Below are 15,203 nucleotides of genomic sequence, written 5' to 3'. Positions count from 1 at the left end.
AGCCTGGAGCTCCCCAGCCCCTCTGGCCTTTCCCCGGCCCTGCCTTATTCTAGGTACCCTGAGCTTCCCAGCAACCAGGCCCCTCTCTCCCTGAACGCAGAGAGAGACTGTGTGTGCTTCTGGCTCACTGCCCTCTTATAAGGGTCAGTTGGGCCCTTATTAAGCCAGCTTCGGCCTGATTGGGGTGTGGCCCCCAGCTGAGGCTGCTTTCCCCAATCAGCCTAGGCTTGCTGCTTTCCTAGCAGCAGCCCTCTCACAGTCTCAGCCCTCTCCCAGGGCTGATTTCAAGCCCTGCAGGGCAGGAGCGGGTGTCCACCCCTCTACAGAGCGTTCTCAATGTCCTCTGGCTGCCCTGCTGGCTGGAGCTCTCCCTCCTCCTCCTCTCTAGCTGCCCTGCTGGCTGGAGCTCCTTCTCCCTTACTCCCTGGACTGCTGCTGCTGGCTAGAGTGTTCTCTCCCTAGACTGCTGCTGCTACCACTGCTGCTGAGCAAGGGGTGGGGGGGCCTTGCCGGCCAGCTCCCCCTCCCCACCATCCCTGGAGGGAGAAGTCGGGACCCCACCTTCACCACCATTGCTACTACCTGTGAGGGGTCCTTCCTGCCTGGCTGCCAGGGTTGCTGGAGCTGCTGCTGCTGTTACTGCATTTTTTCCTGGGGAGCTGCTGGAGCCTGGAGGAGGAGGAGGAAAAGGACTGAGTGGACCATTGGCTGCTGGGGGAGCGCACAGGACTCTGGAGACCACTGTGGAGGGGGCCATTCAGGACTGAGTAATTTTCGAACTGTGCTCTAGTGGAGGGGGTCTAGACTGTGTCTGTGGGGACACAGGGGGTGTGGCGTGGAGCCTGCCCCCTGGTCCATCTGTGTCCCCCCCAAACCCCCACCACCACCGTTGCCCCCTCCACCACCCCCACAGCCATTTACCATCTGCCTCCACTCCTGCCTCTGGGACTCAGCTGCTCTCCTGGCCTGCCGCGCCCTATTGCCATCATTTGGGCCTGCAGCAGCAGGCAGCCCACACATTGACTTTGCACAAGTGCTCGTGGGCGCACCTTCCCCCCCTGGACTGACCCCTTCCCCTTTGCAACAGGTCCCCCAGCTTTGCCCCTTGCTGCCTACCCCATTTGCCCTCTGTAGCTTTTTGCCCCTCCCCAGCTTCAGTTTGTTTGCCTGCCCCGCCCTTTTCCCTCTGCAGTTTGGTTCGTTTGTCCCGTCCCAGCCCTACAGTTAGCCCCTTGGTTCCCTTGCCCCATTCCCAGCCTGGTTGCTCCCCTTCCTTTTGCGCCCCCTTGCCCTGATTGACCCCTCCCCTCGTGTGCCCGTGCCCCCTCCCATGCGCTTGTGCCCCCCACCCCGTTTTGGTTAATCACTGCACCCCCTGATGTTATTGTGACCTTCCCTCCCCTAGTGCAGCTAGAGGAGCCGGTTTCCATATTAGATCGGTGCCTGACACCCCCCCTCCCCAAGCCCTTGCTAGCCCCCCTATATCCCCCCCGTTTCGGCACCCTCCTCCCCTGCCTGCAGCCTAGCGGGGAAGAGTGGTTGACCTGCTTCCCCTTTACCCACCCCCCCTTCTCCGGTGTGTTTTTCCCTCCCTCCCTGCTCATTATGAAGGGGAACACGGCGGGCGAACCCCCCCAAGTAGGCCCTGCCACCCCTCCCCCGCCTGCCCCCTTAGCCTCTACCTCAACCGCCGCTGCCAAACCACCTGCCACCGCCCCCGCTGCGGCATCGGCAGCGGCGGGCGACAGGGTGACCTCCGCTGCTGCCACGTCCCTCGCCCCCTCCGATTCTGGGGGAGCCGCCCCAGCCGGCAGGAAAGGCCAGGGCAAAAAGAAAGGAAAGAGCCCCGCTAAGAAGACTGGGCCCTCCATGGCAGGGGCTGCCCCCACTGCCGCGGCCCCGCCACCAGCCGCGGCGTCCCTTCCCGCTGCTCCCTCCACCAGCTCTGCGGGTGCCCCTCCCCCGGCCCCCAGGGCGTATGCCCAGGTGGCGGCGGCCCCCCTGCCTGCCGATATGTCATCTCGTCCATCCACCGCCTCTGCTTCCATCTATAGCGGCCGGGGCCCCTTCCCCACCTTGACTAGGAAGCACGGCGTCCGTTGCCTCCTGGTGCCTGCTTTGCCCCACGTGGAGACCTACGTGCGGGCGTTGGCGAGAGGGGTGGGGCCCACGGCCATCGTGGCGGCCTCCAAAATGTATGGTAAGGTTGTCTTCTTCCTTGCCTCGGAGGCCGCCGCCCAGGAGGCGGTGGAGACGGGCCTGGTGGTGGGGGGCGTATTCGTCCCCCTGGAGCCGCTGGAGGACTTGGGTGTCCGTGTGGTCCTCACCTCCATTCCTCCTTTCCTCCCCAATGTCGCCCTGCTACCTGCCCTTTCTACCCTGGGGGAACCAATCTCCATCATCAGCCCTCTCTCGCTGGGCTGCAAAGACCCCGCCCTCCGTCACGTCCTCTCGTTCCGCCGGCACGTGCAGCTCCAACTGCCGCCGGCGGCGTGTGGCGGAGAGGCGTTCGAGGGGTCTTTCCTGGTCCCCTATCAGGGGGCCCATTACCGGGTGCACTACTCTACGGGGGAGACCCGGTGCTACCTCTGCAGGGTGATAGGGCACATCCGGAGTGACTGCCCCTTGGCCCGGCACGGAGGAGCATCCGGGACCCCCGAGCCCCGGCAGGGCGCCAGCCCCGTCATCGCCGGCGCCCCTGGCTGCCCAGTACCTGGAGCCGCCCCTTCTCCTTCTCAGTCCACCACTGCTCCCGCTCGGGCCCGAGGGGTACCTCCCCCACCATGCCCAGACGAGTATATCTCAGTATTTGATACCAGAGAAATTCCTGAGACTCCATTTGGCATTCCTGACCTCTATTTTGAATAAGTAAGAGTCACTCCGCCATTGGAAGCTGCAGGTCACACAATATTGCAAAAGTAGGGGTGGGGGTCTGGTAGGGGAGTAAGGAGGCAAGTGGCGAGCCAGCTGCGGGGTGAGGAGGGGAGCGGGCGAGGGGTCTGGCTGCGAGCAGTGGAGTGAGGAGGTGAGAGTGAGCCAGCAGCAAGCAGGATTTCTCATGGCGGGTAAGGGGGGTGTCTGTGGCAGGGGAGTGAGGAGGTGAGCAGTGGGTGCAGGGGGATGCAGCAAGCCAGCTGTAGGTGTGGGGGGGTGAAGAGGCGGGCACATAGGTGGCAGGTGGAGCCCCCCTTAGGGAAGTCTAGCTCCCGACTCCACCCCTTGCGCCCCCCTCCTGGCAGCCGGAGCCCCCAAACCCCCTGACACACTCTGTGGCTGGAGCCACAAGACCTCTTCCTGGAGAAGCCCTGAGTGCACCTGCCCCCCCTCGGCTGGCGAAGCCCCGGGCCAGCCGAAGCCCCGAGACCCTCCCACCCCTGAGACTCACACCCCTGCCTGGAGGACCCCTGGGCTGGCCGAAGCCCGGAGTGCCCCCCTCCTCAACCAGTGGGTGCCAACCGTGGAATCCTGCAGGTGCTGACCCAGGGCGCCGCCCATCAGCCCTGACCATGTGACAGTGGTGCCCCCTCCATCCATCGCCCCCGGCTCTGGTGCCTCATCTCCCACCCCTCCATCCAGGTCTCAATTTGCCATGATTTACTGTGAAAAGTGATATTTAAAAAGATACAAATATCACTTTCCACAGCAGAGTTAGCACCCCAATGCCACCCTTCCTTCAGAGCTGGGTGCCTGCCAGCAGCCACCCAGCTTGAGCCTTGACACCTCCTTCATTACAAATTAAGCACTGCCTCCATTGCCCCTAGTTCCCGCTGCCTCCCAAGCTCCCCACCCACCACCCCATCACCCATGGGCCCTGCTGCCTCCCACACATTGTCTCAATCTCCCTTCCACAGCCTCGCACCTCAGGCCTGCCCCACTCCTTGCCTCTTGTCCCTGGTGCTCCCCCGAACATGGCACCATGGGCGGTTGTTCACATCGCCCACCCATAAGGCCCTGCTCAGTCCTGGTTAAATCCATATACCCCTGCTCCCCCAAATATAGAAGACGAAATACTCCTATGCACCAGACCAAAGCACCCCAACAATCGCTGAGATGTAAAGTTTTAAAGTTGCCTTGTAAACACCATAAATTATAATGCAGACTCATTCCCTTCTAAATATTGCTACAGTGCAGGCAGAGCTGAATTACATAGATGTGGTTTCCTTTCAAATCACAAAACATATCCACACTGTGTTTTTACATCTCCCACTACTGTAGCTCCGCAAGCAGCTATTGGTCAACCTCATCGTCGGCAAAAATCACTGTGTGGTTTTTGAGCAGGCTGAGACTGTTTGTGGCAGAAGGCAAAAGAATTAAAGACACACAAATGGATATCAGAAAGTATTTCAAATAATCAGTGCCAGATAGTGCCCGTGAACATAGGCGTGCGCACGGGGTGTGCCACGTGTGCCCGTACACACTCTAATGCAGGGCAGTCAGAGCTGTGGGGGCGGGGCTGCGTGCTCCCTCGGGGCTGTGTGTATCGCTCCGCGCTGAGCCAGACGCTGCTAGGAGCCTGAGGGGAGTTGGACAAGGGGCGGGGGCAGTCGGGGGACAGGGAGCAGGGTGGGTTGGGCCGGGGGGGTGGGGCGCTCTCACCTCTGGGGCAGCTCCCCCTAGGGTGACCAGATCACCCAGGTCAAATATCGGCATGCGGGTGGCGGGGGGGGCGGGGGGGGGGCAAAAAAAAAAAAAAGGTGGCAGAGCAAAAATAAAATAAAATTGGGATTGCACCAGCTGGGCAGCAGCCCAGGCGCGACTGGCCGGGGGCTGGGCGCAGCGTGCGTGCTGCTGGGTCCCCGCAACAGGCCCGGGCCCGGGGGGTTCGGGCCCGGGCACCGGAGCCGCAGCCGCCGAGCACCATGGCCACTTCCTCCCCCCGCGGCAGTGGGAGCTGTAGCAGCAGCTGCTCCCGAGTCCCGCTGCCCAGGGGGGGAGAACAGCCGCCGCCTGGCCCCGTGGGCCACCCTCCTACTCTCCCTACCGCCTGACTGAGTCCTGCCTGCTCGGGGCCAGGACGGACTCTCACTCATGGCACCCCGCTCCCCCTGCGTCTCCAGGGCCTCCCTCCAGCTCTTGTGGCGGGAGGAGGAATGGTGAGCCTGGGGAAGAGGCGGGGATTTGGGGAGGGAGCCAATGGGGGAAGGAGGGGGTGGAGTTGGGGCGGGTGGGGGGCACGAGCACTTCCAGGCTCCGGAGTATTTGCTTGTTTGTCCAGTGTCCCGACCTAACATCGGTCGGGACGCGGGACAAACAAGCAAATATCAGGACAGTCCCGATAAAATCGGGACGTCTGGTCACCCTAGTTCCCCCCTCCCCAGCGTCCTTGTGTGCAGGGAGAGTCTCGGTAGAGGCAACGCTGCCCGCTGCCTCCCTCCCAGCGCTGACCCGGTTCCCAGCCCATTGGCCAAGAACCCCGGCCAATGGGAGCTGTGGGGGAGCGGTGCTAGAGCTCCCTGACCGCGCCTCCCCATCAGGGAGGGGGAGGGAGCTGCTCCAGCTCCTCTTGCTCAGCCTGCCCCGCCTCCTGGGGCTGAGCCGCCTGGGACCAGTGCAGGGGCCAGGTCATTCTCAGCCAGCATGGGGGGAGGGCTCGTCTGGGCCCCAGGCAAGGGGGTTGTGAGGGGGGCAGGCCCCCTCCCACTCTGATTCCCCCACCAACCCCAGCTGTGACACTGGCTCAGCCCAGGCAAGGCAAATAGCCCCCGCCCAGCAGGCCGGTGAGTGTGGATGGGGGGCAGGCAGGCGGGGGCGCTGGGTCTCTGGGGATGGTGCTGGGCAGTGGGGGTCTGTGTGGGGTACTCCTGGGCCCCAGAGGGAATGAAAACAGCCCAGGTCCCCCTCCTGCAGCGTTCTTTGCTTCCCTGCAGAAAATGAAGGAGGAACAGGGGTGTGTGATTGGGAATGTTCATGGCATAGTTTGGGGGCATTACCCCCCAAATAGAGGTGAGGGGTGGGGGGCCACATTGGATGCAAGGTCACGCCACTGCCCCCCCCCATTTCTGTGAACACAGAGTTGCTGCAGCCCCGCTGAAAAAAGAAGGTGCTGCTCAGCTTCCTGGACTTTGCAGCTGGACACCACCTTCTGCGTCCTAGGGCTGGTTGAGCTCCCTTCTGTGTGCTGGGAGCCATCCTTCATTTTGTACAACAGTGAGTTGTGGAGCGGGGCAGGGCAGGGGAAAAGAGGCAGGGGGGAAAGAAGGGGGTGGGATGGGGAGGAGATGGAGTGGTGGGGAAGGGGCATGGGATGGGAAAGAGAAGGGGATGGGGGAAGTGGGGGCAGGGGGGAAGGAAGGTGGTAGGATGGGGAGATGGAGCTGTGGGAAAGAGGCATGGGATGGGGAAAAGAAGAGAATAGGGGAAGCGGGGTCGGGGGAAAGAGGCAGTTTGGGAAGGAAGGGGGTGGGATGCAGAGGAGATGGAGCGGTGGGGAAGGGGCAAGGGATGGGGAAGAGGATAGGAGAAGCGGGGACAGGGGGAAAGAGGCAGTTTGGGAAGGAAGGGGGTGGGATGCGGAGGAGATGGAGTGGTGGGGAAGGGGCATGGGATGGGGAAGAGAAGGGGATAGGGGAAGTGGGGGCCCAGCGTGCAGATCCCCTTGGCAGCAGCTGGGGCTCCCCTGTTAAGCAGGCCCCTCAAACCATCACTCTGACAAGCCCCACCTCCCCTGCATCTGTACCACCCTGATGAGCCCCCCCAGACACCCTCCCCACTGAGCCCCAACCACCTACACCCAGACCCCCACCCAAATGAACCCCACCTCCCCTGCACCCAGACCACTGCCCGCTGAGTTCCAACCACTTTCACTTGGTCCCCCCTGCAGACTCCCATTACCCCTGCACCTGGAATCTCCCTGTACATCCAGATCCCCCACTGAGCTGCCTGCACCCAGACTGCCCCACACAGAACCCTCTTACCCCCGCCCAGCCAATCACCACCTCCCCAGCGCTACACATGACCTTTGTTGACTTACATCAGTCATAGCGTTCTTCCACCACTGCGCTCCAGCTTGGTTGGCGCTCTCTGTGCCCGCCCTGTAAGTGCCATCACGCCATTGGTCAAGGGGATGTCCAGGGGGTGGGATTTGGTGGGGACTCTGTTCTGAGCTGCGGCGTGGTAAGGGGGCTGGGCTGGGTGGGTTGGATATGGGCCAGAGGGTCTTGGGGGCAGTCAGGGGACGGGGAGCGGTTGGATAGGCATGGGAGTCCTGGGGGTCTGTCTGGGGGCAGGGGTGTGGTTAAGGGTTGGGGCAGTCAGGGGACAGGTAGGGGGTAGGGTCCTAGGAAGGCAGTTACAGTGTGGGGGGGTCTCAGGAGGGGGCAGTCAGGGGACAAGGAGCAGGGAGGGTTGGGGGTTCTGAGGGGGGCAGTCAGAGACGGGAAGTAGGAGGGAGTGGATGGGGGCGGGGCTAGGGCAGGGCAGGGGTGGGGCTAGGGTGGGGCTCCCTGGGTGCACACCCTAATGAAATGTGCTGCGCACGCCTATGTCCGTGAATGTGATACAGGGATGGTCCCACAGGAGCCACCTTCTGCTAAGAAAAGCAGAACATGGAAGGAAGAAAAATGAACATTTCAAGACCAGTGGGAAATGCAGTTTCTTGTGTTTCTGAAGCCATCTGATTCCATTTCTGAGCAAGTTGCAGTGTGCGCTGTTTGTAAGAGAGAAATTCATCAAATCAAAATTTATGCAATGCAACATCACTATAGCCCTCATGCAAGGGTACTTGAAAAGAATTACCACATTGAGTTTCAGAGGCGCAAGCTGTTACATGATGCAAAAACCAAGTCTGAAAGACAACAGTGGAGGCTCAAAGATTTTTTCAGTAAAGAGGATCAGATTCGAGTGGCTACTTTTAAAGTTGCACTACTTTTGGGGCAAGCCAGGAAACCATTCAGCGATGGAGAACTGAAAAAAATTGTTCTGGCTGTAGAACCAGAAAGTAAGCTTTTCAGAGAGATACTACTGAGCAATGACACATTACAGAGGACCACAAGAGATCTGGCGAATTTTCTACAAAATGAAATAGCTGGAAAAGTCACAGCAAGCCCTTTCTAAAGTCTGTGCTTGGATGAGAGCCTTGATGTCACGATGAATCCGAAGGTAATCATATACGTTCGCTTTTTGGACTGTGATTGCCATTGTTTTTCTGAAGGTGTTTTATGTCAGGTAAGCCTTAGACGTAGGCCTACTGGCAAATACATTTTTGAATGTGTTCAGGCGAGAATGCAGGAGTGCCATGTTAGCTTTGACAATCTCTGCGGTTTGATAGCTGATGGGGCAGCAGCTATGCAAAGTGCATGAATAGGAGTGCTGAACTGCTTCCAAGAAAGGTGCACTCAAACTTCTTTTGTTTCACTGTTTTGCCCACCAAGAAGTACTTGCCAGCAAAGCTTCAATGAAAAGTATGGATGAGGTTAAATCCATAGTGAAAAAATGCATCAATATTGTCAATACCAGCAGTGTCAATAAAGGGAAATTTACAACTCTATGTGAAGTGGTCTGTGAGACACAAAGGTGCTGCTGAATTACAAACCAGTCCGCTGGCTTAGTTTTAATGACAGTGTACAGAGGCTGTTTGAGCTCTGGAAAGAGCTTGTTGAGGTTCTGAATAAAGTTTCACCGGAACTGTCCCAAAAACTACAAGATCCAGAAATACATGGTTGCCTGATCTTTTTGAAAGAGTTTTTACCAAAGCTTGCTTCCTTGAACCTGAAGCTTCAGAAACCTCAGCTAACAATATTTGAGAGCATTGAAATAATTAATACATTTAGAATGACAATCACTGACATAGTCCAGCACCTACAAGAGGAACAGGACTTTTCAGTTTTTTACAAGCTTAGTCAGTTTCTCAGCTGTCAGGATGAGAATGTGCAGCAAAAAGTTGGCTCAGCTGTAACCGAATACCTGAGTATCCTCTCGGAGGATCTTGAAAATTGTTTCAGTGAGGGAAACTTTTTCCATCAGTGCACCTTTGTGACTGACCCATTCAACAATTCTGGTTCAGCTTTGTTAGCCGCAAACAAACGTTAAAAAAAGTATGTTAGATGGTGTGGCGGGTTTTGTACCTTGTCAACCCCTTCGATTCAAGGGGGGGCGAGGTTAACCCCGCCTCCCTGCGTCTACGTCAGTCCTACTACTTCCCCAGTAGTCAGGGCTGTATGGCCCAATGGCCAGAGTCCCTCTAAATGCTTTTCCCCTGGTGGGATAGCACGGCCTAGTGGACAGAGTCCCTATAGTGCACTTCTAAAGCAGTGGGGCCCAATGGCCAGAGTCTCTCTAAACTCTCTTCCCTCCGGGGGATAGTGCAGCCAGAGTCCATATAGTGTGCTCCTAAAGCAGCGTGGCCCAATGGCCAGAGTCTCTCTAAACTCTCTTCCCCTCGTAGGATAGTGCGGCCCAGCGGCCAGAGTTTATCTATCTCCTTGAGGTAAAAGAGGGGTCGGTGAACTATGTCGTCACCAAAAAAAAGGGGGGGGTTAGAGACCCCCGGTAGGGGAGCCCGGGCCCACCCGCCTTCACCGGGCTCCAACCCAGGGCCCTGTCAGTGACAGTGTGATCCACCATGGGTCAGCGGGGAATCCTACCGCAGAACGCTGCCCTCAGAGTGGTGGGAGATACCACTCCCTTCCTTTCCCTGGGTCACTTCCTACCAGTTCTCCAAACATAGCAGTCCCTGTGGCATCAGGGTCTCCAGGTTCTTCAGCGCCTGGCGCTCCCTGGGGTTCCAACAGCTGCCGGCCTCCGGTCCCGGTCCCTGGCTCCTCAGCTTTCTCCAGTAAGGGTTGCAACTGCTCCTGGGCTGGAGCCTCCGCTGGGTGTCCTCCTTCCTCAGCCGCCAGCCTTGACTGAGCAGCTGCTCTGCAGGCTTTTATACTTGACTCCCGGTTGGAGCAAGCCCAGTAGAGCCTCAGGGACATGGCTTCTTCTGCCAGCAGGGAAGGGTTAACCCTCTCAGTCTCAGTGTGGGGCCAGTCCACCCCGTCACAGATGGACACTGAGCTAGAGGACACGAGTTTCAAGTGTTTGGTTGAACTACTTCATAGGTTGAATCATGGCGAGCATACAACAAGAAGCACTACAATTAGCAAAGGGTCCGAAGTCGCAACACACATCACAAGCATCCATACAGGAGGGAACTCGGAGGAGGAGACAATCGGAACAGGAAGCAGCAAGACTACAGATGACACAAATGCACCGACCGATGGACAAGCTAGCAGATCACACCATGGATGAGATATTGGAGAATCTGGATCCAGAAGCAGTAGAGGCAGCTCAGACCGCCGCAGACGATCCAAGTTACGAGACGGGCCTGACGGAGGTAAAGACCTGTTACAAAGGACCCATGATCGTCTAGCAAATCTCCCAACCAAAGATAATAGCTCACTTGAAAGAGCTATAAAGGATCTTCAAAATGATATGATGGCAATCAAAGCAACAATGACAATTACGAGTTATTAACACTACAACTTTTGAGCTGATAGGATTATTGCAGAGGAAGGTTCCTCCTGCTGTTCCAGTAAGCTTGCCATCCATTGCAACAGACACACACTCTCTAATCCCTCCAATGCCCGCATCAACAGTTCCATCAGCACCCATGATTCAGCCCATAGGCGCCAACTTCTCCTCTAAACACTTCTGTAGGCATTGGTCCTGCAATTGGTCCTGCAAAGGAATCTTTCCCAACCAGGCAAAATCCTTTCATTTAAGCTCCTTTAATAAATAGATTTTTTTTAAAAAGACAGATTAGCTTCCTTTGACGCTTTGGATTTAAGGAATCTCAAATTACTCATTCTGAAAATGTGCAGTGATTCAAGAATGAAAACATATTTCTGTCAGCCTGCTGTTACAGTACAGGAGTTCTGGAGTAACGTGTACCTGTTTGAGGACACCTACAAGTCCCTAGCTAAAGTTGCTTTGCTTTTCTTGTCCCTGTTTTCTACTACTGTGTGTGTGACAGAGCATTCAGTGCACTTCATTTCCTGAAAAACAAGTACCGAAACCACCTCACTGATGCCAACCTCGAAGCTTCTCTTCTAATGTCACAGGAGACCCGAGATCCTGCAGACTTTCCTTTCAAAAAGCTGCTGAGATTTTGCAAGTAATCTGATCCACACAATGGATGTGGTAAAACCCAGAACTTTTATTATCATACTGTATTTCTAACATACAAAATAATAAGATTGTTTGTTGTTAATATTATTATTACTGGATTGGATTGATTTTTTTTGTCTGTTTCTGAAATTTAAAAAATGGAACAATTTGCAGATATGTTTTTTCATTATTATTTGGACTTCTATTATGTCAAAGCATTTTTAAATTTACTTCAGCATTGTTGTACAGACAACCACTTTTATCAAAAAAGTAAAAGAAACAATCATAAAAAAGACAAGAATGTGCAAAGCACCTATTTGTGCTTCTATTCTGTTAGGTCATAAGAACATAAGAATGGCCATACTGGGTCAGACCAAAGGTCCATCTAGCCCAATATCCTGTTTTCCAACAGAAGCCAATGCCAGGTGCCCCGGAGGGAATGAACAGAACAGGTAATCATCAAGTGGCAAACAGAGCCTACGGACACCATCCCTGCCCATCCTGGCTAATAGCCATTGATGGACCTATCCTCCACGAATGTATCTAGTTCTTCTTTGAGTGATTGCTCCTGTGTATTCCACAGTAGGTTTGCGTGCTTACCACGTGCACCGGTGCCGGAAGTTTTTCCCTTAGCAGTACCCGTACTGGGGGAGCACTGTGGCGACCCCTGGAGTGGCGCCTGTATATCGCGCTATAAGGGGAGCCACAGGCTCCCCCCACCCTCAGTTCCTTCTTGCTGCCAGTGAAGGTAGTTGGAACTTTGTGCTCCAGCTCTGCTGCAGCTCTTCTTCTCGACCTTAGTGGTACCTTTCATGGATCGTTCTTCAGTTGTTAGAGTGGCTTGGGCCGTGCCCCGTGCCCCAGGCTTCAAGTCGTGCGACTCTTGTTGCCGTTCTATGCCCAGGAGCGACCCTCACGCTGAGTGTCTTCGCTGCCTGGGTGAGACTCACATTAGGGACCGTTGCAAGATCTGCAGGTCGTTCAAGCCAAGGACCAAGAAGGAGAGAGACTTTAGACTTTGAGCTCTCCTGATGGAGTCGGCGCTGGCCCCAATGCCGGTAAACAGATCGGACTCGGCGCCGGCCGCTCCGTCGTCGGTACATAGCGAGGCCCCTTCGACCAGTTGGCGCCGCTCTCCCTCCAGAAAGCAAGGGAAGGTGTGGTGTTTAGATGCTGCTTGTATTATTAGAACTGGGAGCACTGGCTGTTGGGAGTCTGAAAGGACAGGAAACAGGAAGGGGGGGGAGGAGTTGAGGAGGCTGGGAGAGTTACAGGGTGTGCAGTTACAGCTTGGAGAAGAGACTTGCACTGTAAATAAAGTTCTGTTAAAGTTTGTTAATACTTTGCCTGGTGGATACAACATTTTGGCGACAAGGATGGATCTTCTGCCTCTGAACCCACCTGCACCCTTTCTGCAAAGCCCAGGTGAGCCTCCAATTGCTTTTACTGCCTGGATCCGTATGTTTGAGACTTATCTGCTTGCAATCAGTGCTACAGAGATTTCTGAAGTAAGAAAGCGTGCTCTGCTAATCCACTGCCTTGGAGCAGAAGGGCAGTGTATATTTTACACTTTTCCCCTTGCAGATGATAAATATGAGACTGCACTCACTGCATTAAAGAACTTTTTTGTGCCAAAAGTGAATGTAGTAGCTAATCGCTACAGATTTCGCCAGCGTGAGCAGAAACCAGGGGAGACTATAACGCAGTATATGGCTTCCCTGAGGAGTCTGATTGCAACGTGTAACTTTGGGAATATGGCAGATGAGATGATTAGAGACCAGCTCATTGAGAAAACAACAATGCTTCGTGTAAGAGAACGCTTACTTCTAGAACCACAACTTACACTAGAAAAAGCAATAACCATTGCTACTTAGATTGAGTCAGCTATAGCTGAAGCCAAAATAATGAGCAAAGATACAGGAGGCCCAGTCCAGACTGTGACTCCTTTCCAGAAAAGTTCACTATCACTGCAGACAAACAATTGCAAAAGGAAAACTAACGAAAAGCCACTGAATCAGCGAATGCAAAATACAGTAAAAGCATGCTTTCGCTGTGGATCCCCACAACATCTTGCAAACTACACAGGATCTCCAGCAAAAGTAGCTCAGTGCAATCATTGCAAAAAGATTGGGCATTTTGCTAAAGTATGTCGCAGTAGCCAGTTCAATCAACAGGTGCATGCAGTTACAATACCAGATGTTACTGTGCTGAGTGTAGACAAAATCACTACTGCACATATTCCAGAACAGATAAAGTGCACTGTAAATGTTTCTGCCATACCCTCAGGCAAATCACACTCTATTCAACTAATGTTGGACACTGGCTCAGCAGTATCTATACTACCTGATTCCATCTATTTACATTACTTTAAAGATGTGCCTCTTACTGAACCCAAACTTCACTTGGTGTGCTATTTGAAAAACCATATTCCAGTACATGGCTGCCTGCCAGCAATAGTTACTTTTGGAGATCGCTGTGTAACTGCGGAGTTCTACATTGTCCACAAAGGCCCTGCTATCCTTGGCAGAGATTTATTAGCTGCTTTAAATCTCAGGGTAGTTAATGGACGAATTGATCTTCCTCAGCAAAGCACTCTTGCGGTACACACACCAGTTTCAGCTGGGACCCAACTCCAGGTTGAGGAGAAACTCGGCTGTGCTTATGGGTTTCTGCATAAAGTTAAAATGCGGAATAATGTGTTGCCTGTACGACAGAAATTACGGCGCGTACCATTTTCAGTCAGGGAAGCTGTTTCAGAGGAACTTAGAAAACTTGTTCAAAAGGACATTATTGAAGAGATTAACTCCTCGGAATGGGTTTCACCTATAGTAGTGACGCAGAAGGAGGGTGGAGACATTTGCCTTTGTGTGGACTTAAGGGAGCCAAATAAAGCTATTGTGATTGACAGCCATCCTCTTCCTCACATAGAGGAAGTATTTGCAGAACTCCGTGGAGCAAAGATGTTTTCTACTCTTGATTTGCAGAGCGCATACCACCAGGTTATGTTGCATGAAGATAGCAGAGACCTCACAGCATTTATTACACATGAGGGACTATTTTGTTTTAAACATGTTCCATACGGTCTCGCATCCGCCCCAAGTGCCTTTCAAAAAATGATGTCATTGATTCTGAAGAATCAACATGGAGTTCAGTGCTATTTGGATGATATTATTGTGTTTGGAAATACTACTGAGGAGCATGACAATAACCTGCAGTCTGTACTAAACTGCATCAGCAAAGCAGGCCTCAAGCTCAATAGGTCCAAATGCAAATTTAGACAAACTGAACTCTCCTTTCTGGGGCATACAATTTCACAGGCTGGACTAAAACCTGATGCCCCAAACAGGGATGATGTGAGAAAGACAGTTGAACAGAACCAAGCAAAGTCTAAGGCTTTCACAGACAAACGGCGGGGTGCTAAGGAACCAAAGTTTGAGTGTGGTTCCTTTGTTAGAAAACCTGGAATCTTACGCGAAGGGGACCATAAATTCACAGCTCCTCTTAAAATCATAGAGAAGAAGGGACCTTACACCTATCAACTTTCTGATGGGCGGGTATGGAATGCTTCTTATCTTGCACCTGCCTATGCACCAAGAGGAGATTATGCCAACACCCAGTCTGCATTGGATGACTTCACTGTAGAACCAACACAACAAGACATTGCACTGGAACCGGGGCTTGAGAGACGGCCTGTCAGACTCAGATGACCACCTGCCTGGACTAAAGACTATGTTATGTAGTATCTACAGTGTTTTCAGTGTAATATTCCTGCCAACAGTATAGTGTCTTGTTTCATATTTGTTCCTGTGGTTAGAACAACAATGTTTATTTTAATTTGGAAAGTTTCTTAAGAGAGGAGGAAATGTGGTGTTTAGATGCTGCTTGTATTATTAGAACTGGGAGCACTGGCTGTTGGGAGTCTGAAAGGACAGGAAACAGGAAGGAGGGGGGAGGAGTTGAGGAGGCTGGGAGAGTTACAGGGTGTGCAGCTACAGCTTGGAGAAGAGACTTGCACTGTAAATAAAGTTCTGTTAAAGTTTGTTAATACTTTGCCTGGTGGATACAACAGAAGGGCCCGGCCTCGCAACGCCGCCGCTATAAGGATAAGGGGGAGG

The 15,203-nt window shown here is 54.0% G+C and overlaps 1 pseudogene; it reads left to right on the top strand.

Annotated features, from left to right (window-relative positions):
• The first annotated feature begins 4,324 nt into the window (after window positions 1-4,324).
• Window positions 4,325-11,099, top strand: LOC135873645 (zinc finger MYM-type protein 6-like; annotated as a pseudogene).
• Window positions 11,100-15,203: the final 4,104 nt, after the last annotated feature.

The sequence above is a fragment of the Emys orbicularis genome, chromosome 2 (assembly GCF_028017835.1).
Source record: "Emys orbicularis isolate rEmyOrb1 chromosome 2, rEmyOrb1.hap1, whole genome shotgun sequence".
Lineage (NCBI taxonomy): Eukaryota > Metazoa > Chordata > Testudines > Emydidae > Emys > Emys orbicularis.
This window is presented reverse-complemented; position numbering and strand designations above follow the sequence as displayed.